Source organism: Salmo trutta, chromosome 9 (genome assembly GCF_901001165.1).
Source record: "Salmo trutta chromosome 9, fSalTru1.1, whole genome shotgun sequence".
NCBI lineage: Eukaryota > Metazoa > Chordata > Actinopteri > Salmoniformes > Salmonidae > Salmo > Salmo trutta.
Window position 1 is genome coordinate 32954618 of NC_042965.1, and position 24729 is coordinate 32979346.

A 24729-nucleotide genomic window follows, 5' to 3' on the forward strand; every position below is an offset into this window, starting at 1 on the left:
AGACCAGAACGAATCTGTAACATAAGGTTTGATATGTCAGATGGAAACATGCAGAACTTAAGATACAAAGAACAGAAAACAAAAAAATGCTAAAATCTAATGAAAGATATTGTAAAAACATTTTGTTAAAGGAGTTTGCGTAAGTGAGTGAATTATACGGTAGGCTTATGATGACCTGTATCGAACAATTATTAACCGTTTCATTTGTTTTCTGTTCTCAAATTATGAGATCTATGAAACTATTCATCACTGTTCATGTGTTTTACTTTCTCCATTTCGAGAAATTCTCGGTGTAGATGAAAAGCTACTTTTTTAGGCAAAATCTCTGTCAGAAGAGGGATTTGAACCCTCGCCTCCAATCGGAGACCAGAACACCCCTACAACCAGGAAGGCTTCTCACCTTGAGTCTGGCGCCTTAGACCACTCGGCCATCCTGACAACTACTAAACCTTAAAATTCATATGTTTTTCACGAATCTGTACATAAGGTTTGATATGTCCGATGAAAACATGCAGAACTTAAGATACAAAGAACAGAAAACCAAAAAATGCTAAAATCTAATGAAAGATATTGTAAAAACATTTTGTTAAAGGAGTTTGCGTAAGTGAGTGAATTATAAGCTAGGCTTATGATGACCTGTATCGAACGATTATTAACGTTTCATTTGTTTTCTGTTCTCAAATTCTGAGATCTATGAAACTATTCATCACTGTTCATGTGTTTTACTTTCTCCATTTCGAGAAATTCTCGGTGTAGATGAAAAGCTACTTTTTTAGGCAAAATCTCTGTCAGAAGAGGGATTTGAACCCTCGCCTCCAATCGGAGACCAGAACGAATCTGTAACATAAGGTTTGATATGTCCGATGGAAACATGCAGAACTTAACATACAAAGAACAGAAAACCAAAAAATGCTAAAATCTAATGAAAGATATTGTAAAAACATTTTGTTAAAGGAGTTTGCGTAAGTGAGTGAATTATAAGCTAGGCTTATGATGACCTGTATCGAACGATTATTAACGTTTCATTTGTTTTCTGTTATCAAATTATGAGATCTATGAAACTATTCATCACTGTTCATGTGTTTTACTTTCTCCATTTCGAGAAATTCTCGGTGTAGATGAAAAGCTATGTTTTTAGGCAAAATCTCTGTCAGAAGAGGGATTTGAACCCTCGCCTCCAATCGGAGACCAGAACGAATCTGTAACATAAGGTTTGATATGTCAGATGGAAACATGCAGAACTTAAGATACAAAGAACAGAAAACAAAAAAATGCTAAAATCTAATGAAAGATATTGTAAAAACATTTTTTTAAAGGAGTTTGCGTAAGTGAGTGAATTATACGGTAGGCTTATGATGACCTGTATCGAACAATTATTAACCTTTCATTTGTTTTCTGTTCTCAAATTATGAGATCTATGAAACTATTCATCACTGTTCATGTGTTTTACTTTCTCCATTTCGAGAAATTCTCGGTGTAGATGAAAAGCTACTTTTTTAGGCAAAATCTCTGTCAGAAGAGGGATTTGAACCCTCGCCTCCAATCGGAGACCAGAACGAATCTGTAACATAAGGTTTGATATGTCCGATGGAAACATGCAGAACTTAAGATACAAACAACAGAAAACCAAAAAATGCTAAAATCTAATAAAAGATATTGTAAAAACATTTTGTTAAAGGAGTTTGCGTAAGTGAGTGAATTATAAGCTAGGCTTATGATGACCTGTATCGAACGATTATTATCGTTTCATTTGTTTTCTGTTCTCAAATTATGAGATCTATGAAACTATTCATCACTGTTCATGTGTTTTACTTTCTCCATTTCGAGAAATTCTCGGTGTAGATGAAAAGCTACTTTTTTAGGCAAAATCTCTGTCAGAAGAGGGCTTTTAACCCTCGCCTCCAATCGGAGACCAGAACAACCCTACAACCAGGAAGGCTTCTCACCTTGAGTCTGGCGCCTTAGACCACTCGCCATCCTGACAACTACTAAACCTTAAAATTCATATGTTTTTCACGAATCTGTAACATAATGTTTGATATGTCCGATGGAAACAAGCAGAACTTAAGATACAAAGAACAGAAAACCAAAAAATGCTAAAATCTAATGAAAGATATTGTAAAAACATTTTGTTAAAGGAGTTTGCGTAAGTGAGTGAATTGTAAGCTAGGCTTATGATGACCTGTATCGAACGATAATTAATGTTTCATTTGTTTTCTGTTCTCAAATTATGAGATCTATGAAACTATTCATCACTGTTCATGTGTTTTACTTTCTCCATTTCGAGAAATTCTCGGTGTAGATGAAAAGCTACTTTTTTAGGCAAAATCTCTGTCAGAAGAGGGATTTGAACCCTCGCCTCCAATCGGAGACCAGAACACCCCTACAACCAGGAAGGCTTCTCACTCTTGAGTCTGGCGCCTTAGACCACTCGGCCATCCTGACAACTACAAAATCTTAAAATTGATATGTTTTTCACGAATCTGTAACATAAGGTTTGATATGTCCGTTGGAAACATGCAGAACTTAAGATACAAAGAACAGAAAACCAAAAAATGCTAAAATCTAATGAAAGATATTGTAAAAACATTTTGTTAAAGGAGTTTGCGTAATGATTGAATTGAAAGCTAGGCTTATGATGACCTGTATCGAACGATTATTAACATTTCATTTGTTTTCTGTTCTCAAATTCTGAGATCTATGAAACTATTCATCACTGTTCATGTGTTTTACTTTCTCCATTTCGAGAAATTCTCGATGTAGATAAAAAGCTACTTTTTTAGGCAAAATATCTGTCAGAAGAGGGATTTGAACCCTCGCCTCCAATCGGAGACCAGAACACCCCTACAAGCAGGAAGGATTCCTCACCTTAAGTCTGGCGCCTTAGACCACTCGGCCATCCTGACAACTACAAAACCTTAAAATTCAAATGTTTTTCACGAATCTGTAACATAAGGTTTGATATGTCCGATGGAAACATGCAGAACTTAAGATACAAAGAACAGAAAACCAAAAAATGCTAAAATCTAATGAAAGATATTGTAAAAACATTTTGTTAAAGGAGTTTGCGTAAGTGAGTGAATTATAAGCTAGGCTTATGATGACCTGTATCGAACGATTATTACCGTTTCATTTGTTTTCTGTTCTCAAATGATGAGATCTCTGAAACTATTCATCACTGTTCATGTGTTTTACTTTCTCCATTTCGAGAAATTCTCGGTGTAGATGAAAAGCTACTTTTTTAGGCAAAATCTCTGTCAGAAGAGGGATTTGAACACTCGCCTCCAATCGGAGACCAGAACACCCCTACAACCAGGAAGGCTTCTCACCTTGAGTCTGGCGCCTTAGACCACTCGGCCATCCTGACAACTACTAAACCTTAAAATTCATATGTTTTTCACGAATCTGTAACATAAGGTTTGATATGTCCGATGGAAACATGCAGAACTTAAGATACAAAGAACAGAAAACCAAAAAATGCTAAAATCTAATGAAAGATATTGTAAAAACATTTTGTTAAAGGAGTTTGCGTAATGATTGAATTGAAAGCTAGGCTTATGATGACCTGTATCGAACGATTATTAACGTTTCATTTGTTTTCTGTTCTCAAATTATGAGATCTATGAAACTATTCATCACTGTTCATGTGTTTTACTTTCTCCATTTCGAGAAATTCTCGGTGTAGATGAAAAGCTACTTTTTTAGGCAAAATCTCTGTCAGAAGAGGGATTTGAACCCTCGCCTCCAATCGGAGACCAGAACGAATCTGTAACATAAGGTTTGATATGTCAGATGGAAACATGCAGAACTTAAGATACAAAGAACAGAAAACAAAAAAATGCTAAAATCTAATGAAAGATATTGTAAAAACATTTTTTTAAAGGAGTTTGCGTAAGTGAGTGAATTATAAGCTAGGCTTATGATGACCTGTATCGAACAATTATTAACCTTTCATTTGTTTTCTGTTCTCAAATTATGAGATCTATGAAACTATTCATCACTGTTCATGTGTTTTACTTTCTCCATTTCGAGAAATTCTCGGTGTAGATGAAAAGCTACTTTTTTAGACAAAATCTCTGTCAGAAGAGGGATTTGAACCCTCGCCTCCAATCGGAGACCAGAACGAATCTGTAACATAAGGTTTGATATGTCAGATGGAAACATGCAGAACTTAAGATACAAAGAACAGAAAACAAAAAAATGCTAAAATCTAATGAAAGATATTGTAAAAACATTTTGTTAAAGGAGTTTGCTTAAGTGAGTGAATTGTAAGCTAGGCTTATGATTACCTGTATCGAACGATTATTACCGTTTCATTTGTTTTCTGTTCTCAAATTATGAGATCTATGAAACTATTCATCACTGTTCATGTGTTTTACTTTCTCCATTTCGAGAAATTCTCGGTGTAGATGAAAAGCTCCTTTTTTAGGCAAAGTCTCTGTCAGAAGAGGGATTTGAACCCTCGCCTCCAATCGGAGACCAGAACGAATCTGTAACATAAGGTTTGATATGTCCAATGGAAACATGCAGAACTTAAGATACAGAAAACCAAAAAATGCTCAAATCTAATGAAAGATATTGTAAAAATATTTTGTTAAAGGAGTTTGCGTAAGTGAGTGAATTAAAAGCTAGGCTTATGATGACCTGTATCGAACGATTATTAACGTTTCATTTGTTTTCTGTTATCAAATTATGAGATCTATGAAACTATTCATCACTGTTCATGTGTTTTACTTTCTCCATTTCGAGAAATTCTCGGTGTAGATGAAAAGCTATGTTTTTAGGCAAAATCTCTGTCAGAAGAGGGATTTGAACCCTCGCCTCCAATCGGAGACCAGAACGAATCTGTAACATAAGGTTTGATATGTCAGATGGAAACATGCAGAACTTAAGATACAAAGAACAGAAAACAAAAAAATGCTAAAATCTAATGAAAGATATTGTAAAAACATTTTTTTAAAGGAGTTTGCGTAAGTGAGTGAATTATACGGTAGGCTTATGATGACCTGTATCGAACAATTATTAACCTTTCATTTGTTTTCTGTTCTCAAATTATGAGATCTATGAAACTATTCATCACTGTTCATGTGTTTTACTTTCTCCATTTTGAGAAATTCTCGGTGTAGATGAAAAGCTACTTTTTTAGGCAAAATCTCTGTCAGAAGAGGGATTTGAACCCTCGCCTCCAATCGGAGACCAGAACGAATCTGTAACATAAGGTTTGATATGTCCGATGGAAACATGCAGAACTTAACATACAAAGAACAGAAAACAAAAAAATGCTAAAATCTAATGAAAGACATTGTAAAAACATTTTGTTAAAGGAGTTTGCGTAAGTGAGTGAATTGTAAGCTAGGCTTATGATGACCTGTATCGAACGATTATTAACGTTTAATTTGTTTTCTGTTATCAAATTATGAGATCTATGAAACTATTCATCACAGTTCATGTGTTTTACTTTCTCCATTTCGAGAAATTCTCGGTGTAGATGAAAAGCTACTTTTTTAGGCAAAATCTCTGTCAGAAGAGGGATTTGAACCCTCGCCTCCAATCGGAGACCAGAACGAATCTGTAACATAAGGTTTGCTATGTCCGATGGAAACATTCAGAACTTAAGATACAAAGAACAGAAAACAAAAAAATGCTAAAATCTAATGAAAGATATTGTAAAAACATTTTTTTAAAGGAGTTTGCGTAAGTGAGTGAATTATAAGCTAGGCTTATGATGACCTGTATCGAACGATTATTACCGTTTCATTTGTTTTCTGTTCTCAAATTATGAGATCTATGAAACTATTCATCACTGTTCATGTGTTTTACTTTCTCCATTTCGAGAAATTCTCGGTGTAGATGAAAAGCTACTTTTTTAGGCAAAATCTCTGTCAGAAGAGGGATTTGAACCCTCGCCTCCAATCGGAGACCAGAACGAATCTGTAACATAAGGTTTGATATGTCAGATGAAAACATGCAGAACTTAAGATACAAAGAACAGAAAACCAAAAAATGCTAAAATCTAATGAAAGATATTGTAAAAACATTTTGTTAAAGGAGTTTGCGTAATGATTGAATTGAAAGCTAGGCTTATGATGACCTGTATCGAACGATTATTAACGTTTCATTTGTTTTCTGTTCTCAAATTCTGAGATCTATGAAACTATTCATCACTGTTCATGTGTTTTACTTTCTCCATTTCGAGAAATTCTCGGTGTAGATGAAAAGCTACTTTTTTAGGCAAAATCTCTGTCAGAAGAGGGATTTGAACCCTCGCATCCACTCAGAGACAAGAACACCACTACAACCAGGAAGGCTTCTCACCTTGAGTCTGGCTCCTTAGACCACTCGGCCATCCTTACAATTACAAAACCTTAAAATTCAATTTTTTTTCACGAATCTGTAACATAAGGTTTGATATGTCCGATGGAAACATGCAGAACTTAAGATACAAACAACAGAAAACCAAAAAATGCTAAAATCTAATAAAAGATATTGTAAAAACATTTTGTTAAAGGAGTTTGCGTAAGTGAGTGAATTATAAGCTAGGCTTATGATGACCTGTATCGAACGATTATTAACGTTTCATTTGTTTTCTGTTCTCAAATTATGAGATCTATGAAACTATTCATCACTGTTCATGTGTTTTACTTTCTCCATTTCGAGAAATTCTCGGTTTAGATGAAAAGCTACTTTTTTAGGCAAAATCTCTGTCAGAAGAGGGATTTGAACACTCGCCTCCAATCGGAGACCAGAACACCCCTACAACCAGGAAGGCTTCTCACCTTGAGTCTGGCGCCTTAGACCACTCAGCCATCCTGACAACTACTAAATCTTAAAATTCATATGTTTTTCACGAATCTGTAACATAAGGTTTGATATATCCGATGGAAACATGCAGAACTTAAGATACAAAGAACAGAAAACCAAAAAATGCTAAAATCTAATGAAAGATATTGTAAAAACATTTTGTTAAAGGAGTTTGCGTAAGTGAGTGAATTGTAAGCAAGGCTTATGATGACCTGTATCGAACGATAATTAATGTTTCATTTGTTTTCTGTTCTCAAATTATGAGATCTATGAAACTATTCATCACTGTTCATGTGTTTTACTTTCTCCATTTTGAGAAATTCTCGGTGTAGATGAAAAGCTAAGTTTTTAGGCAAAATCTCTGTCAGAAGAGGAATTTGAACCCTCGCCTCCAATCGGAGACCAGAACGAATCTGTAACATAAGGTTTGATATGTCCGATGGAAACATGCAGAATTTAAGATACAAAGAACAGAAAACAAAAACATGCTAAAATCTAATGAAAGATATTGTAAAAACATTTTGTTAAAGGAGTTTGCGTAAGTGAGTGAATTGTAAGCTAGGCTTATGATTAGCTCTATCGAACGATTATTACCGTTTCATTTGTTTTCTGTTCTCAAATTATGAGATCTATGAAACTATTCATCACTGTTCATGTGTTTTACTTTCTCCATTTCGAGAAATTCTCGGTGTAGATGAAAAGCTACTTTTTTAGGCAAAATCTCTGTCAGAAGATGGATTTGAACCCTCGCCTCCACTCAGAGACAAGAACACCCCTACAACCAGGAAGGCTTCTCACCTTGAGTCTGGCGCCTTAGACCACTCGGCCATCCTGACAACTACTAAAACTTAAAATTCATATGTTTTTCACGAATCTGTAACATAAGGTTTGATATGTCCGACGGAAACATGCAGAACTTAAGATACAAAGAACAGAAAACCAAAAAATGCTAAAATCTAATGAAAGATATTGTAAAAACATTTTGTTAAAGGAGTTTGCGTAAGTGAGTGAATTGTAAGCAAGGCTTATGATGACCTGTATCGAACGATAATTAATGTTTCATTTGTTTTCTGTTCTCAAATTTTGAGATCTATGAAACTATTCATCACTGTTCATGTGTTTTACTTTCTCCATTTTGAGAAATTCTCGGTGTAGATGAAAAGCTACTTTTTTAGGCAAAATCTCTGTCAGGAGAGGGATTTGAGCCCTCGCCTCCAATCGGAGACCAGAACACCCCTACAACCAGGAAGTCTTCTCACTCTTGAGTCTGGCGCCTTAGACCACTCGGCCATCCTGACAACTACAAAATCCTAAAATTGAAATGTTTTTCACGAATCTGTAACATAAGGTTTGATATGTCCGATGGAAACATGCAGAACTTAAGATACAAGGAATAGAAAACAAAAAAATGCTAAAATCTAATGAAAGATATTGTAAAAACATTTTGTTAAAGGAGTTTGCGTAAGTGAGTGAATTGTAAGCTAGGCTTATGATTACCTGTATCGAACGATTATTACCGTTTCATTTGTTTTCTGTTCTCAAAATATGAGATCTATGAAACTATTCATCACTGTTCATGTGTTTTACTTTCTCCATTTCGAGAAATTCTCGGTGTAGATGAAAAGCTACGTTTTTAGGCAAAATCTCTGTCAGAAGAGGGATTTGAACCCTCGCCTCCAATCGGAGACCAGAACAAATCTGTAACATAAGGTTTGATATGTCAGATGGAAACATGCAGAACTTAAGATACAAAGAACAGAAAACAAAAAAATGCTAAAATCTAATGAAAGATATTGTAAAAACATTTTTTTAAAGGAGTTTGCATAAGTGAGTGAATTATACGGTAGGCTTATGATGACCTGTATCGAACAATTATTAACCTTTCATTTGTTTTAAGTTCTCAAATTATGAGATATATGAAACTATTCATCACTGTTCATGTGTTTTACTTTCTCCATTTCGAGAAATTCTCGGTGTAGATGAAAAGCTACTTTTTTAGGCAAAATCTCTGTCAAAAGAGGGATTTGAACCCTCGCCTCCAATCGGAGACCAGAACGAATCTGTAACATAAGGTTTGCTATGTCCGATGAAAACATGCAGAACTTAAGATACAAAGAACAGAAAACCAAAAAATGCTAAAATCTAATGAAAGATATTGTAAAAACATTTTGTTAAAGGAGTTTGCGTAAGTGAGTGAATTGTAAGCTAGGCTTATGATTACCTGTATCGAACGATTATTACTGTTTCATTTGTTTTCTGTTCTCAAATTCTGAGATCTATGAAACTATTCATCACTGTTCATGTGTTTTACTTTCTCCATTTCGAGAAATTCTCGGTGTAGATGAAAAGCTACTTTTTTAGGCAAAATCTCTGTCAGAAGAGGGATTTGAACCCTCGCCTCCAATCGGAGACCAGAACACCACAACAACCAGGAAGGCTTCTCACCTTGAGTCTGGCGCCTTTGACCACTCGGCCATCCTGACAACTACTAAACCTTAAAATTCATATGTTTTTCACGAATCTGTAACATAAGGTTTGATATGTCCGATGGAAACATGCAGAACTTAAGATACAAAGAACAGAAAACCAAAAAATGCTAAAATCTAATGAAAGATATTGTAAAAACATTTTGTTAAAGGAGTTTGCGTAATGATTGAATTGAAAGCTAGTCTTATGATGACCTGTATCGAACGATTATTAACGTTTCATTTGTTTTCTGTTCTCAAATTCTGAGATCTATGAAACTATTCATCACTGTTCATGTGTTTTACTTTCTCCATTTCGAGAAATTCTCGGTGTAGATGAAAAGCTACTTTTTTAGTCAAAATCTCTGTCAGAAGAGGGATTTGAAAACTCGCCTCCAATCGGAGACCAGAACGAATCTGTAACATAAGGTTTGATATGTCCGATGGAAACATGCAGAATTTAAGATACAGAAAACCAAAAAATGCTAAAATCTAATGAAAGATATTGTAAAAACATTTTGTTAACGGAGTTTGCGTAAGTGAGTGAATTGTAAGCTAGGCTTATAATGACCTGTATCGAACGATAATTAACGTTTCATTTGTTTTCTGTTCTCAAATTATGAGATCTATGAAACTATTCATCACTGTTCATGTGTTTTACTTTCTCCATTTCGAGAAATTCTCGGTGTAGATGAAAAGCTACGTTTTTAGGCAAAATCTGTGTCAGAAGAGGGATTTGAACACTCGCCTCCAATCAGAGACCAGAACGAATCTGTAACATAAGGTTTAATATGTCAGATGGAAACATGCAGAACTTAAGATACAAAGAACAGAAAACAAAAAATGCTAAAATCTAATGATAGATATTGTAAAAACATTTTTTTTTAAAGAGTTTGCGTAAGTGAGTGAATTATACGGTAGGCTTATGATGACCTGTATCGAACAATTATTAACCTTTCATTTGTTTTCTGTTCTCAAATTATGAGATCTATGAAACTATTCATCACTGTTCATGTGTTTTACTTTCTCTATTTCGAGAAATTCTCGGTGTAGATGAAAAGCTACTTTTTTAGGCAAAATATCTGTCAGAAGAGTGATTTGAACCCTCGCCTCCAATCGGAGACCAGAAACACCCATACAACCAGGAAGGATTCTCACCTTGAGTCTGGCGCCTTAGACCACTCGGCCATCCAGACAACTACAAAACCTTAAAATTCAAATGTTTTTCACGAATCTGTAACATAAGGTTTGATATGTCCGATGGAAACATGCAGAACTTAAGATACAAAGAACAGAAAACCAAAAAATGCTAAAATCTAATGAAAGATATTGTAAAAACATTTTGTTAAAGGAGTTTGCGTAAGTGAGTGAATTATAAGCTAGGCTTATGATGACCTGTATCGAACGATTATTAACGTTTCCTTTGTTTTCTGTTCTCAAATTATGAGATCTATGAAACTATTCATCACTGTTCATGTGTTTTACTTTCTCCATTTCGAGAAATTCTCGGTGTAGATGAAAAGCTACTTTTTTAGGCAAAATCTCTTTCAGAAGAGGGATTTGAACCCTCGCCTCCACTCAGAGACCAGAACACCCCTTACAACCAGGAAGGCTTCTCACCTTGAGTCTGGCGCCTTAGACCACTCAGCCATCCTGACAACTACAAAACCTTAAAATTCAAATGTTTTTCAGGAATCTGTAACATAAGGTTTGATATGTCCGATGGAAACATGCAGAACTTAAGATACAAAGAACAGAAATCCAAAAAATGCTCAAATCTAATGAAAGATATTGTAAAAACATTTTGTTAAAGGAGTTTGCGTAAGTGAGTGAATTATAAGCTAGGCTTATGATGACCTGTATCGAACGATTATTAACGTTTCATTTGTTTTCTGTTCTCAAATTATGAGATCTATGAAACTATTCATCACTGTTCATGTGTTTTACTTTCTCCATTTCGAGAAATTCTCGGTGTAGATGAAAAGCTACTTTTTTAGGCAAAATCTCTGTCAGAAGAGGGATTTGAACCCTCGCCTCCAATCGGAGACCAAAACGAATCTGTAACATAAGGTTTGATATGTCCGATGGAAACAGTCAGAACTTAAGCCACAAAGAACAGAAAACAAAAAAATGCTAAAATCTAATGAAAGATATTGTAAAAATATTTTGTTAAAGGAGTTTGCGTGAGTGAATTGTAAGCTAGGCTTATGATGACCTGTATTGAACGATAATTTACCTTTCATTTGTTTTCTGTTGTCAAATTATGAGATCTATGAAACTATCCATCACTGTTCGTGTGTTTTACTTTCTCCATTTCGAGAAATTCTCGGTGTAGATGAAAAGCTACTTTTTTAGGCAAAGTCTCTGTCAGAAGAGGGATTTGAACCCTTGCTTCCAATCAGAGACCAGAACACCCCTACAACCAGGAAGGCTTCTCACCTTGAGTCTGACACCTTAGACCACTCGGCCATCCTGACAACTACAAAACCTTAAAATTCATGTGTTTTTCACGAATCTGTAACATAGGGTTTGATATGTCCGATGGAAACATGCAGAACTTAAGATACAAAGAACAGAAAACCAAAAAATGCTAAAATCTAATGAAAGATATTGTAAAAATATTTTGTTAAAGGAGTTTGCGTAAGTGAGTGAATTGTAAGCTAGGCTTATGATGACCTGTATCGAACGATAATTAACCTTTCATTTGTTTTCTGTTCTCAAATTATGAGATCTATGAAACTATCCATCACTGTTCGTGTGTTTTACTTTCTCCATTTCGAGAAATTCTCGGTGTAGATGAAAAGCTACTTTTTTAGGCAAAATCTCTGTCAGAAGAGGGATTTGAACCCTCGCCTCCAATCGGAGACCAGAACGAATCTGTAACATAAGGTTTGATACGTCCGATGGAAACACGCAGAATTTAAGATACAAAGAACAGAAAACAAAAAAATGGTAAAATCTGATGAAAGATATTGTAAAAACATTTTGTTAAAGGAGTTTGCGTAAGTGAGTGAATTGTAAGCTAGGCTTATGATGACCTGTATCGAATGATTATGAACGTTTAATTTGTTTTCTGTTATCAAATTATGAGATCTATGAAACTATTCATCACTGTTCATGTGTTTTACTTTCTCCATTTCGAGAAATTCTCGGTGTAGATGAAAAGCTACTTTTTTAGGCAAAATCTCTGTCAGAAGAGGGATTTGAACCCACGCCTCCAATCGGAGACCAGAACACCCCTACAACCAGGAAGGCTTCTCACCTTGAGTCTGGCGCCTTAGACCACTCGGCCATCCTGACAACTACAAAACCTTAAATTCATATGTTTTTCACGATTCTGTAACATAAGGTTTGATATGTCCGATGGAAACATGCAGAACTTAAGATATAAAGAACAGAAAACAAAAAATGGTAAAATCTGATGAAAGATATTGTAAAAACATTTTTTTAAAGGAGTTTGCGTAAGTGAGTGAATTATAAGCTAGGCTTATGATGACCTGTATTGAACGATTATTAACGTTTCATTTGTTTTCTGTTCTCAAATTATGAGATCTATGAAACTATTCATCACTGTTCATGTGTTTTACTTTCTCCATTTCGAGAAATTCTCGGTGTAGATGAAAAGCTACTTTTTTAGGCAAAATCTCTGTCAGAAGAAGGATTTGAACCCTCGCCTCCAATCAGAGACCAGAACGAATCTTAACATAAGGTTTGATATGTCCGATGGAAACAGTCAGAAATTAAGATACAAAGAACAGAAAACAAAAAAATGCTAAAATCTAATGAAAGATATTGTAAAAACATTTTGTTAAAGGAGTTTGCATAAGTGAGTGAATTGTAAGCTAGGCTTATAATGACCTGTATCGAACGATATTTAACCTTTCATTTGTTTTCTGTTCTCAAATTATGAGATCTATGAAACTATCCATCACTGCTCATGTGTTTTACATTCTCCATTTCGAGAAAATCTCGGTGTAGATGAAAAGCTACTTTTTTAGGCAAAATCTCTGTCAGAAGAGGGATTTGAACCCTCGCCTCCAATCGGAGACCAGAACACCCCTACAACCAGGAAGGCTTCTCACCTTGCGTCTGGCGCCTTAGACCACTCGGCCATCCTGACAACTACAAAATCTTAAAATTCATGTGTTTTTCACGAATCTGTAACATAAGGTTTGATATGTCCGATGGAAACATGCAGAACTTAAGATACAAAGAACAGAAAACCAAAAAATGCTAAAATCTAATGAAAGATATTGTAAAAATATTTTGTTAAAGGAGTTTGCGTAAGTGAGTGAATTGTAAGCTAGGCTTATGATGACCTGTATCGAACGATAATTAACCTTTCATTTGTTTTCTGTTCTCAAATTATGAGATCTATGAAACTATTCATCACTGTTCATGTGTTTTACTTTCTCCATTTCGAGAAATTCTCGGTGTAGATGAAAAGCTACTTTTTCAGGCAAACTCTCTGTCAGAAGAGGGATTTGAACCCTCGCCTCCAATCGGAGACCAGAACACCCCTACAACCAGGAAAGCTTCTCACCTTGAGTCTGGCGCCTTAGACCACTCGGCCATCCTGACAACTACAAAACCTTAAAATTCATATGTTTTTCACGATTCTGTAACATAAGGTTTGATATGTCCGATGGAAACATGCAGAACTTAAGATATAAAGAACAGAAAACAAAAAATGGTAAAATCTGATGAAAGATATTGTAAAAACATTTTTTTAAAGGAGTTTGCGTAAGTGAGTGAATTATAAGCTAGGCTTATGATGACCTGTATTGAACGATTATTAACGTTTCATTTGTTTTCTGTTCTCAAATTATGAGATCTATGAAACTATTCATCACTGTTCATGTGTTTTACTTTCTCCATTTCGAGAAATTCTCGGTGTAGATGAAAAGCTACTTTTTCAGGCAAACTCTCTGTCAGAAGAGGGATTTGAACCCTCGCCTCCAATCGGAGACCAGAACGAATCTGTAACATAAGGTTTGATATGTCCGATGGAAACAGTCAGAACTTAAGCTACAAAGAACAGAAAACAAAAAAATGCTAAAATCTAATGAAAGATATTGTAAAAACATTTTGTTTAAGGAGTTTGCGTAAGTGAGTGAATTGTAAGCTAGGCTTATGATGACCTGTATCGAACGATAATTAACCTTTCATTTGTTTTCTGTTGTCAAATTATGAGATCTATGAAACTATCCATCACTGTTCGTGTGTTTTACTTTCTCCATTTCGAGAAATTCTCGGTGTGGATGAAAAGCTACTTTTTTAGGCAAAATCTCTGTCAGAAGAGGGATTTGAACCCTCGCCTCCAATCGGAGACCAAAACGAATCTGTAACATAAGGTTTGATACGTCCGATGGAAACAGTCAGAACTTAAGCTACAAAGAACAGAAAACAAAAAAATGCTAAAATCTAATGAAAGATATTGTAAAAATATTTTGTTAAAGGAGTTTGCGTGAGTGAATTGTAAGCTAGGCTTATGATGACCTGTATTGAACGATAATTTACCTTTCATTTGTTTTCTGTTGTCAAATTATGAGATCTATGAAACTATCCATCACTGTTCGTGTGTTTTACTTTCTCCATTTCGAGAAATTCTCGGTGTAGATGAAAAGCTACTTTTTTAGGCAAAATCTCTGTCAGAAGAGGGATTTGAACCCTCGCTTCCAATCAGAGACCAGAACACCCCTACAACCAGGAAGGCTTCTCACCTTGAGTCTGACGCCTTAGACCACTCGGCCATCCTGACAACTATAAAACCTTAAAATTCATGTGTTTTTCACGAATCTGTAACATAGGGTTTGATATGTCCGATGGAAACATGCAGAACTTAAGATACAAAGAACAGAAAACAAAAAAATGCTAAAATCTAATGAAAGATATTGTAAAAATATTTTGTTAAAGGAGTTTGCGTAAGTGAGTGAATTGTAAGCTAGGCTTATGATGACCTGTATCGAACGATAATTAACCTTTCATTTGTTTTCTGTTCTCAAATTATGAGATCTATGAAACTATCCATCACTGTTCGTGTGTTTTACTTTCTCCATTTCGAGAAATTCTCGGTGTAGATGAAAAGCTACTTTTTTAGGCAAAATCTCTGTCAGAAGAGGGATTTGAACCCTCGCCTCCAATCGGAGACCAGAACGAATCTGTAACATAAGGTTTGATATGTCCGATGGAAACACGCAGAATTTAAGATACAAAGAACAGAAAACAAAAAAATGGTAAAATCTGATGAAAGATATTGTAAAAACGTTTTTTTAAAGGAGTTTGCGTAAGTGAGTGAATTATAAGCTAGTCTTATGATGACCTGTATCGAACGATTATTAACGTTTCATTTGTTTTCTGTTCTCAAATTATGAGATCTATGAAACTATTCATCACTGTTCATGTGTTTTACTTTCTCCATTTCGAGAAATTCTCGGTGTAGATGAAAAGCTATTTTTTAGGCAAAATCTCTGTCAGAAGAAGGATTTGAACCCTCGCCTCCAATCAGAGACCAGAACGAATCTGTAACATAAGGTTTGATATGTCCGATGGAAACATGCAGAACTTAAGATACAAAGAATAGAAAACCAAAAAATGCTAAAATCTAATGAAAGATTTTGTAAAAACATTTTGTTAAAGGAGTTTACGTAAGTGAGTGAATTGTAAGCTAGGATTATGATGACCTGTATAGAACGATAATTAACATTTCATTTGTTTTCTGTTTTCAAATTATGAGATCTATGAAACTATTCATCACTGTTCATGTGTTTTACTTTCTCCATTTCGAGAAATTCTCGGTGTAGATGAAAAGCTACATTTTTAGGCAAAATCTCTGTCAGAAGAGGGATTTGAACCCTCGCCTCCAATCGGAGACCAGAACACCCCTACAACCAGGAAGGCTTCTCACCTTGAGTCTGGCGCCTTAGACCACTCGGCCATCCTGACAAGTACAAAACCTTAAAATTCATATGTTTTTCACGATTCTGTAACATAAGGTTTGATATGTCCGATGGAAACATGCAGAACTTAAGATATAAAGAACAGAAAACAAAAAATGGTAAAATCTGATGAAAGATATTGTAAAAACATTTTTTTAAAGGAGTTTGCGTAAGTGAGTGAATTATAAGCTAGGCTTATGATGACCTGTATTGAACGATTATTAACGTTTCATTTGTTTTCTGTTCTCAAATTATGAGATCTATGAAACTATTCATCACTGTTCATGTGTTTTACTTTCTCCATTTCGAGAAATTCTCGGTGTAGATGAAAAGCTACTTTTTTAGGCAAAATCTCTGTCAGAAGAAGGATTTGAACCCTCGCCTCCAATCAGAGACCAGAACGAATCTTAACATAAGGTTTGATATGTCCGATGGAAACAGTCAGAAATTAAGATACAAAGAACAGAAAACAAAAAAATGCTAAAATCTAATGAAAGATATTGTAAAAACATTTTGTTAAAGGAGTTTGCATAAGTGAGTGAATTGTAAGCTAGGCTTATAATGACCTGTATCGAACGATATTTAACCTTTCATTTGTTTTCTGTTCTCAAATTATGAGATCTATGAAACTATCCATCACTGCTCATGTGCTTTACTTTCTCCATTTCGAGAAAATCTCGGTGTAGATGAAAAGCTACTTTTTTAGGCAAACTCTCTGTCAGAAGAAGGATTTGAACCCTCGCCTCCAATCAGAGACCAGAATGAATCTGTAACATAAGGTTTGATATGTCCGATAGAAACAGTCAGAACTTAAGGTACAAAGAACAGAAAACAAAAAAATGCTAAAATCTAATGAAAGATATTGTAAAAACGTTTTGTTAAAGGAGTTTGCATAAGTGAGTGAATTGTAAGCTAGGCTTATGATGACCTGTATCGAACGATATTTAACCTTTCATTTGTTTTCTGTTCTCAAATTATGAGATCTATGAAACTATCCATCACTGATCATGTGTTTTACTTTCTCCATTTCGAGAAAATCTCGGTGTAGATGAAAAGCTACTTTTTTAGGCAAAATATCTGTCAGTAGAGAGATTTGAACCCTCGCCTCCAATCGGAGACCAGAACACCCCTACAACCAGGAAGGCTTCTCACTTTGAGTCTGGCGCCTTAGACCACTCAGCCATCCTGACAACTACAAAATCTTAAAATTCATGTGTTTTTCACGAATCTGTAACATAAGGTTTGATATGTCCAATGGAAACCTGCAGAACTTAAGATACAAAGAACAGAAAACCAAAAAATGCTAAAATCTAATGAAAGATATTGTAAAAACATTTTTTTAAAGGAGTTTGCGTAAGTGAGTGAATTATAAGCTAGGCTTATGATGACCTGTATCGAATGATTATTAACCTTTCATTTGTTTTCTGTTCTCAAATTATGAGATATATGAAACTATTCATCACTGTTCATGTGTTTTACTTTCTCCAATTCGAGAAATTCTCGGTGTAGATGAAAAGCTACTTTTTTAGGCAAACTCTCTGTCAGAAGAGGGATTTGAACCCTCGCCTCCAATCGGAGACCAGAACACCCCTACAACCAGGAACGATTCTAACCTTGAGTCTGGCGCCTTAGACCACTCGGCCATCCTGACAACTACAAAACCTTAAAATTCACATGTTTTTGACGAATCTGTAACATAAGGTTTGATTTGTCCGATGGAAACAGTCAGACCTTAAGGTACAAAGAACAGAAAACCAAAAAATGCTAAAATCTAATGAAAGATATTGTAAAAACATTTTGTTAAAGGAGTTTGTGTAAGTGAGTGAATTGTAAGCTAGGATAATGATGACCTGTACAGAACGATAATTAACATTTCATTTGTTTTCTGTTCTCAAATTATGAGATATATGAAACTATTCATCACTGTTCATGTGTTTTACTTTCTCCATTTCGAGAAATTCTCGGTGTAGATGAAAAGCTACTTTTTTAGGCAAACTCTCTGTCAGAAGAGGGATTTGAACCCTCGCCTCCAATCGGAGACCAGAACGAATCTGTAACATAAGGTTTGATATGTCCGATGGAAACAGTCAGACCTTAAGGTACAAAGAACAGAAAACCAAAAAATGCTAAAATCTAATGAAAGATATTGTAAAAACATTTTGTTAAAGGAGTTTGCGTAAGTGAGTGAATTGTAAGCTAGGCTTATGATGACCTGTATCGAACGATAATTAACCTTTCATTTGTTTTCTGTTCTCAAATTATGAGATCTATGAAACTATCCATCACTGTTCGTGTGTTTTACTTTCTCCATTTCGAGAAATTCTCGGTGTAGATGAAAAGCTACTTTTTTAGGCAAAATCTCTGTCAGAAGAGGGATTTGAACCCTCGCCTCCAATCGGAGACCAGAACGAATCTGTAATATAAGGTTTGATATGTCCGATGGAAACATGCAGAATTTAAGATACATAGAACAGAAAACAAAAAATGCTAAAATCTAATGAAAGATATTGTAAAAACATTTTTTTAAAGGAGTTTGCGTAAGTGAGTGAATTATAAGCTAGGCTTATGATGACCTGTATCGAACTTTTATTAACCTTTCATTTGTTTTCTGTTCTCAAATTATGAGATCTATGAAACTATTCATCACTGTTCATGTGTTTTACTTTCTCCATTTCGAGAAATTCTCGGTGTAGATGAAAAGCTACTTTTTTAGGCAAAATCTCGGTCAAAAGAGGGATTTGAACCCTCGCCTCCAATCGGAGACCAGAACACCCCTACAACCAGGAAGGCTTCTCACTTTGAGTCTGGCGCCTTTGACCACTCGGCCATCCTGACAACTACAAATCCTTAAAATTCATATGTTTTTGACGAATCTGTAACATAAGGTTTGATATGTCCGATGGAAACATGCAGAACTTAAGATACAAAGAACAGAAAACCAAAAAATGCTAAAATCTAATGAAAGATTTTGTAAAAACATTTTGTTAAAGGAGTTTACGTAAGTGAGTGAATTGTAAGCTAGGATTATGATGACCTGTATAGAACCTAGGCAAGACGGAGCTGCTCTTCCTCCCGGGGAAGGACTGCCCGTTCCATGATCTCGCCATCACGGTTGACAACTCCCTTGTGTCCTCCTCCCAGAGTGCTAAGAACCTTGGCGTGATCCTGGACAACACCCTGTCGTTCTCCACTAACATCAAGGCGGTGACCCGATCCTGTAGGTTCATGCTCTACAACATTCGCAGAGTACGACCCTGCCTCACACAGGAAGCGGCGCAGGTCCTAATCCAGGCACTTGTCATCTCCTGTCTGGATTACTGCAACTCGCTGTTGGCTGGGCTCCCTGCCTGTGCCATCAAACCCCTACAACTCATCCAGAACGCCGCAGCCCGTCTGGTGTTCAACCTTCCCAAGTTCTCTCACGTCACCCCGCTCCTCCGCTCTCTCCACTGGCTTCCAGTTGAAGCTCGCATCCGCTACAAGACCATGGTGCTTGCCTACGGAGCTGTGAGGGGAACGGCACCTCCGTACCTTCAGGCTCTGATCAGGCCCTACACCCAAACAAGGGCACTGCGTTCATCCACCTCTGGCCTGCTCGCCTCCCTACCTCTGAGGAAGCACAGTTCCCGCTCAGCCCAGTCAAAACTGTTCGCCGCTCTGGCACCCCAATGGTGGAACAAGCTCCCTCACGATGCCAGGACAGCGGAGTCAATCACCACCTTCCGGAGACACCTGAAACCCCACCTCTTTAAGGAATACCTGGGATAGGATAAAGTAATCCTTCTAACCCCCCCCCCCCCCTTTAAAAGATTTAGATGCACTATTGTAAAGTGGTTGTTCTACTGGATATTATAGGTGAATGCACCAATTTGTAAGTCGCTCTGGATAAGAGCGTCTGCTAAATGACTTAAATGTAAATGTAACGATAATTAACATTTCATTTGTTTTCTGTTCTCAAATTATGAGATCTATGAAACTATTCATCACTGTTCATGTGTTTTACTTTCTCCATTTCGAGAAATTCTCGGTGTAGATGAAAAGCTACTTTTTTAGGCAAAATCTCTGTCAGAAGAGGGATTTGAACCCTCGCCTCCAATCGGAGACCAGAACACCCCTACAACCAGGAAGGCTTCTCACCTTGAGTCTGACGCCTTAGACCACTCGGCCATCCTGACAACTACAAAACCTTAAAATTCATGTGTTTTTCACGAATCTGTAACATAGGGTTTGATATGTCCGATGGAAACATGCAGAACTTAAGATACAAAGAACAGAAAACCAAAAAAAGCTAAAATCTAATGAAAGATATTGTAAAAACATTTTGTTAAAGGAGTTTGCGTAAGTGAGTGAATTGTAAGCTAGGATTATGATGACCTGTATAGAACGATAATTAACATTTTATTTGTTTTCTGTTCTCAAATTATGAGATATATGAAACTATTCATCACTGTTCATGTGTTTTACTTTCTCCATTTCGAGAAATTCTCGGTGTAGATGAAAAGCTACTTTTTTAGGCAAACTCTCTGTCAGAAGAGGGATTTGAACCCTCGCCTCCAATCGGAGACCAGAACGAATCTGTAACATAAGGTTTGATATGTCCGATGGAAACAGTCAGAACTTAAGCTACAAAGAACAGAAAACAAAAAAATGCTAAAATCTAATGAAAGATATTGTATAAACATTTTGTTAAAGGAGTTTGCGTAAGTGAGTGAATTATAAGCTAGGCTTATGATTACCTGTATCGAACGATTATTACATTTTCATTTGTTTTCTGTTCTCAAATTATGAGATCTATGAAACTATTCATCACTGTTCATGTTTTTTACTTTCTCCATTTCGAAAATTCTTGGTGTAGATGAAAAGCTACTTTTTTAGGCAAAATCTCTGTCAGAAGAGGGATTTGAACCCTCGCCTCCAATCGGAGACCAGAACGAATCTCTAACATAAGGTTTGATATGTCCGATGGAAACAGTCAGAACTTAAGATACAAAGAACAGAAAACCAAAAAATGCTCAAATCTAATGAAAGATATTGTAAAAACATTTTGTTAAAGGAGTTTGCGTAAGTGAGTGAATTGTAAGCTAGGATTATGATGACCTGTATAGAACGATAATTAACATTTCATTTGTTTTCTGTTCTCAAATTATGAGATATATGAAACTATTCATCACTGTTCATGTGTTTTACTTTCTCCATTTCGAGAAATTCTCGGTGTAGATGAAAAGCTACTTTTTTAGGCAAACTCTCTGTCAGAAGAGGGATTTGAACCCTCGCCTCCAATCGGAGACCAGAACGAATCTGTAACATAAGGTTTGATATGTCAGATGGAAACAGTCAGAACTTAAGCTACAAAGAACAGAAAACAAAAAAATGCTAAAATCTAATGAAAGATATTGTAAAAACATTTTGTTAAAGGAGTTTGCGTAAGTGAGTGAATTGTAAGCTAGGCTTATGATTACCTGTATCAAACGATAATTAACCTTTCATTTGTTTTCTGTTGTCAAATTATGAGATCTATGAAACTATCCATCACTGTTCGTGTGTTTTACTTTCTCCATTTCGAGAAATTCTCGGTGTAGATGAAAAGCTACTTTTTTAGGCAAAATCTCTGTCAGAAGAGGGATTTAAACCCTCGCCTCCAATCGGAGACCAGAAAACCCCTACAACCAGGAAGGCTTCTCGCCTTGAGTCTGACGCCTTAGAACACTCGGCCATCCTGACAACTACAAAACCTTAAAATTCATGTGTTTTTCATGAATCTGTAACATAAGGTTTGATATATCCGATGGAAACATGCAGAACTTAAGATACAAAGTACAGAAAACCAAAAAATGCTAAAATCTAATGAAAGATATTGTAAAAACATTTTGTTAAAGGAGTTTGCGTAAGTGAGTGAATTGTAAGCTAGGATTATGATGACGTGTATAGAACGATAATTAACATTTCATTTGTTTTCTGTTCTCAAATTATGAGATATATGAAACTATTCATCACTGTTCATGTGTTTTACTTTCTCCATTTCGAGAAATTCTCGGTGTAGATGAAAAGCTACTTTTTTAGGCAAACTCTCTGTCAGAAGAGGGATTTGAACCCTCGCCTCCAATCGGAGACCAGAACGAATCTGTAACATAAGGTTTGATATGTCCGATGGAAACATGCAGAACTTAAGATACAAAGAATAGAAAACAAAAAAATGCTAAAATCTAATGAAAGATATTGTAAAAACATTTTTTTAAAGGAGTTTGCGTAAGTGAATGAATTATAAGCTAGGCTTATGATGACCTGTATCGAACGATTATTAACGTTTCATTTGTTTTCTGTTCTCAAATTACGAGATCTATGAAACTATTCATCACTGTTCATGTGTTTTACTTTCTCCATTTCGAGAAATTCTCGGACTAGATGAAAAGCTACTTTTTTAGGCAAAATCTCTGCCAGAAGACGGATTTTAACCCTCGCCTCTAATCGGGGACGAGAACACCCCTACAACCAGGAAGACTTCTCACTCTTGAGTCTGGCGCCTTAGACCACTCGCCCATCCTGACAACTACAAAAGCTTAAAATTCAAATGTTTTTCACGAATCTGTAACTTAAGGTTTGATATGTCCGATGGATACATGCAGAACTTAAGATACAAAGAACAGAAAACAAAAAATGCTAAAATCTAATGAAAGATATTGTAAAAACATTTTTTTAAAGGAGTTTGCGTAAGTGAATGAATTATAAGCTAGGCTTATGATGACCTGTATCGAACGATTATTAACATTTCATTTGTTTTCTGTTCTCAAATTACGAGATCTATGAAACTATTCATCACTGTTCATGTGTTTTACTTTCTCCATTTCGAGAAATTCTCGGACTAGATGAAAAGCTACTTTTTTAGGCAAAATCTCTGCCAGAAGACGGATTTTAACCCTCGCCTCTAATCGGGGACGAGAACACCCCTACAACCAGGAAGACTTCTCACTCTTGAGTCTGGCGCCTTAGACCACTCGCCCATCCTGACAACTACAAAACTTTAATATTCAAATGTTTTTCACGAATCTGTAACATAAGGTTTGATATGTCCGATGGAAACATGCAGAACTTAAGATACAGAAAACAAAAAAATGCTAAAATCTAATGAAAGATATTGTAAAAACATTTTTTTAAAGGAGTTTGCGTAAGTGAGTGAATTATAAGCTAGGCTTATGATGACCTGTATCGAACGATTATTAACGTTTAATTTGTTTTCTGTTCTCAAATTATGAGATCTATGAAACTATTCATCACTGTACATGTGTTTTACTTTCTCCATTTCGAGAAATTCTCGGTTTAGATGAAAAGCTACTTTCTTAGGCAAAATCTCTGTCAGAAGAGGGATTTGAACCCTCGCCTCCAATCGGAGACCAGAAAGAATCTGTAACATAAGGTTTGATATGTCCGATGGAAACAGTCAGAACTTAAGATAAAAAGAACAGAAATCAAAAAAATGCTAAAATCTAATGAAAGATATTGTAAAAACCTTTTGTTAAAGGAGTTTGCGTAAGTGAGTGAATTGTAAGCTAGGATTATGATGACCTGTATAGAATGATAATTAACCTTCCATTTGTTTTCTGTTGTGAAATTATGAGATCTATGAAACTATCCATCACTGTTTTTGTGTTTTACTTTCTCCATTTCGAGAAATTCTCGGTGTAGATGAAAAGCTACTTTTTTAGGCAAAATCTCTGTCAGAAGAGGGATTTGAACCCTCGCCTCCAATCGGAGACCAGACCACCCCTACAACCAGGAAGGCTTCTCACCTTGAGTCTGACGCCTTAGACCACTCGGCCATCCTGACAACTACAAAACCTTAAAATTCATGTGTTTTTCACGAATCTGTAACATAGGGTTTGATATGTCCGATGGAAACATGCAGAACTTAAGATACAAAGAACAGAAAACCAAAAAATGCTAAAATCTAATGAAAGATATTGTAAAAACATTGTGTTAAAGGAGTTTGCGTAAGTGAGTGAATTGTAAGCTAGGCTTATGATGACCTGTATAGAACGATAATTAACATTTCATTTGTTTTCTGTTCTCAAATTATGAGATATATGAAACTATTCATCACTGTTCATGTGTTTTACTTTCTCCATTTCGAGAAATTCTCGGTGTAGATGAAAAGCTACTTTTTTAGGCAAACTCTCTGTCAGAAGAGGGATTTGAACCCTCGCCTCCAATCGGAGACCAGAACGAATCTGTAACATAAGGTTTGATATGTCCGATGGAAACAGTCAGAACTTAAGCTACAAAGAACAGAAAACAAAAAAATGCTAAAATCTAATGAAAGATATTGTATAAACATTTTGTTAAAGGAGTTTGCGTAAGTGAGTGAATTATAAGCTAGGCTTATGATTACCTGTATCGAACGATTATTCACTTTTCATTTGTTTTCTGTTCTCAAATTATGAGATCTATGAAACTATTCATCACTGTTCATGTGTTTTACTTTCTCCATTTCGAGAAATTCTCGGTGTAGATGAAAAGCTACTTTTTTAGGC

General features: G+C 35.7%; 14 non-coding genes across 14 annotated transcripts; all 14 read right to left on the minus strand.

Annotated features, from left to right (window-relative positions):
* Positions 1–326: 326 nt before the first annotated feature.
* On the minus strand, positions 327–438 carry trnal-caa (transfer RNA leucine (anticodon CAA)). Its single transcript has 2 exons — positions 401–438; positions 327–372 (listed from the first exon to the last, which is right to left on the minus strand). It is a non-coding gene; the product is annotated as a tRNA-Leu (tRNA).
* Positions 439–2332: 1894 nt separating this feature from the next.
* trnal-caa (transfer RNA leucine (anticodon CAA)) lies at positions 2333–2445 on the minus strand. Its single transcript has 2 exons — positions 2408–2445; positions 2333–2378 (listed from the first exon to the last, which is right to left on the minus strand). It is a non-coding gene; the product is annotated as a tRNA-Leu (tRNA).
* Positions 2446–2793: 348 nt separating this feature from the next.
* trnal-uaa (transfer RNA leucine (anticodon UAA)) lies at positions 2794–2906 on the minus strand. Its single transcript has 2 exons — positions 2869–2906; positions 2794–2839 (listed from the first exon to the last, which is right to left on the minus strand). It is a non-coding gene; the product is annotated as a tRNA-Leu (tRNA).
* Positions 2907–3255: 349 nt separating this feature from the next.
* Positions 3256–3367, minus strand: trnal-caa (transfer RNA leucine (anticodon CAA)). The gene is made up of 2 exons: positions 3330–3367; positions 3256–3301 (listed from the first exon to the last, which is right to left on the minus strand). It is a non-coding gene; the product is annotated as a tRNA-Leu (tRNA).
* A 4619-nt stretch (positions 3368–7986) lies between these two features.
* On the minus strand, positions 7987–8099 carry trnal-caa (transfer RNA leucine (anticodon CAA)). Its single transcript has 2 exons — positions 8062–8099; positions 7987–8032 (listed from the first exon to the last, which is right to left on the minus strand). It is a non-coding gene; the product is annotated as a tRNA-Leu (tRNA).
* A 1073-nt stretch (positions 8100–9172) lies between these two features.
* trnal-caa (transfer RNA leucine (anticodon CAA)) lies at positions 9173–9284 on the minus strand. Its single transcript has 2 exons — positions 9247–9284; positions 9173–9218 (listed from the first exon to the last, which is right to left on the minus strand). It is a non-coding gene; the product is annotated as a tRNA-Leu (tRNA).
* A 3170-nt stretch (positions 9285–12454) lies between these two features.
* Positions 12455–12566, minus strand: trnal-caa (transfer RNA leucine (anticodon CAA)). Its single transcript has 2 exons — positions 12529–12566; positions 12455–12500 (listed from the first exon to the last, which is right to left on the minus strand). It is a non-coding gene; the product is annotated as a tRNA-Leu (tRNA).
* A 708-nt stretch (positions 12567–13274) lies between these two features.
* trnal-caa (transfer RNA leucine (anticodon CAA)) lies at positions 13275–13386 on the minus strand. The gene is made up of 2 exons: positions 13349–13386; positions 13275–13320 (listed from the first exon to the last, which is right to left on the minus strand). It is a non-coding gene; the product is annotated as a tRNA-Leu (tRNA).
* Positions 13387–13735: 349 nt separating this feature from the next.
* Positions 13736–13847, minus strand: trnal-caa (transfer RNA leucine (anticodon CAA)). Its single transcript has 2 exons — positions 13810–13847; positions 13736–13781 (listed from the first exon to the last, which is right to left on the minus strand). It is a non-coding gene; the product is annotated as a tRNA-Leu (tRNA).
* A 2252-nt stretch (positions 13848–16099) lies between these two features.
* trnal-caa (transfer RNA leucine (anticodon CAA)) lies at positions 16100–16211 on the minus strand. The gene is made up of 2 exons: positions 16174–16211; positions 16100–16145 (listed from the first exon to the last, which is right to left on the minus strand). It is a non-coding gene; the product is annotated as a tRNA-Leu (tRNA).
* A 1532-nt stretch (positions 16212–17743) lies between these two features.
* trnal-caa (transfer RNA leucine (anticodon CAA)) lies at positions 17744–17855 on the minus strand. The gene is made up of 2 exons: positions 17818–17855; positions 17744–17789 (listed from the first exon to the last, which is right to left on the minus strand). It is a non-coding gene; the product is annotated as a tRNA-Leu (tRNA).
* Positions 17856–18927: 1072 nt separating this feature from the next.
* Positions 18928–19039, minus strand: trnal-caa (transfer RNA leucine (anticodon CAA)). Its single transcript has 2 exons — positions 19002–19039; positions 18928–18973 (listed from the first exon to the last, which is right to left on the minus strand). It is a non-coding gene; the product is annotated as a tRNA-Leu (tRNA).
* Positions 19040–20267: 1228 nt separating this feature from the next.
* On the minus strand, positions 20268–20379 carry trnal-caa (transfer RNA leucine (anticodon CAA)). Its single transcript has 2 exons — positions 20342–20379; positions 20268–20313 (listed from the first exon to the last, which is right to left on the minus strand). It is a non-coding gene; the product is annotated as a tRNA-Leu (tRNA).
* A 3535-nt stretch (positions 20380–23914) lies between these two features.
* Positions 23915–24026, minus strand: trnal-caa (transfer RNA leucine (anticodon CAA)). Its single transcript has 2 exons — positions 23989–24026; positions 23915–23960 (listed from the first exon to the last, which is right to left on the minus strand). It is a non-coding gene; the product is annotated as a tRNA-Leu (tRNA).
* Positions 24027–24729: the final 703 nt, after the last annotated feature.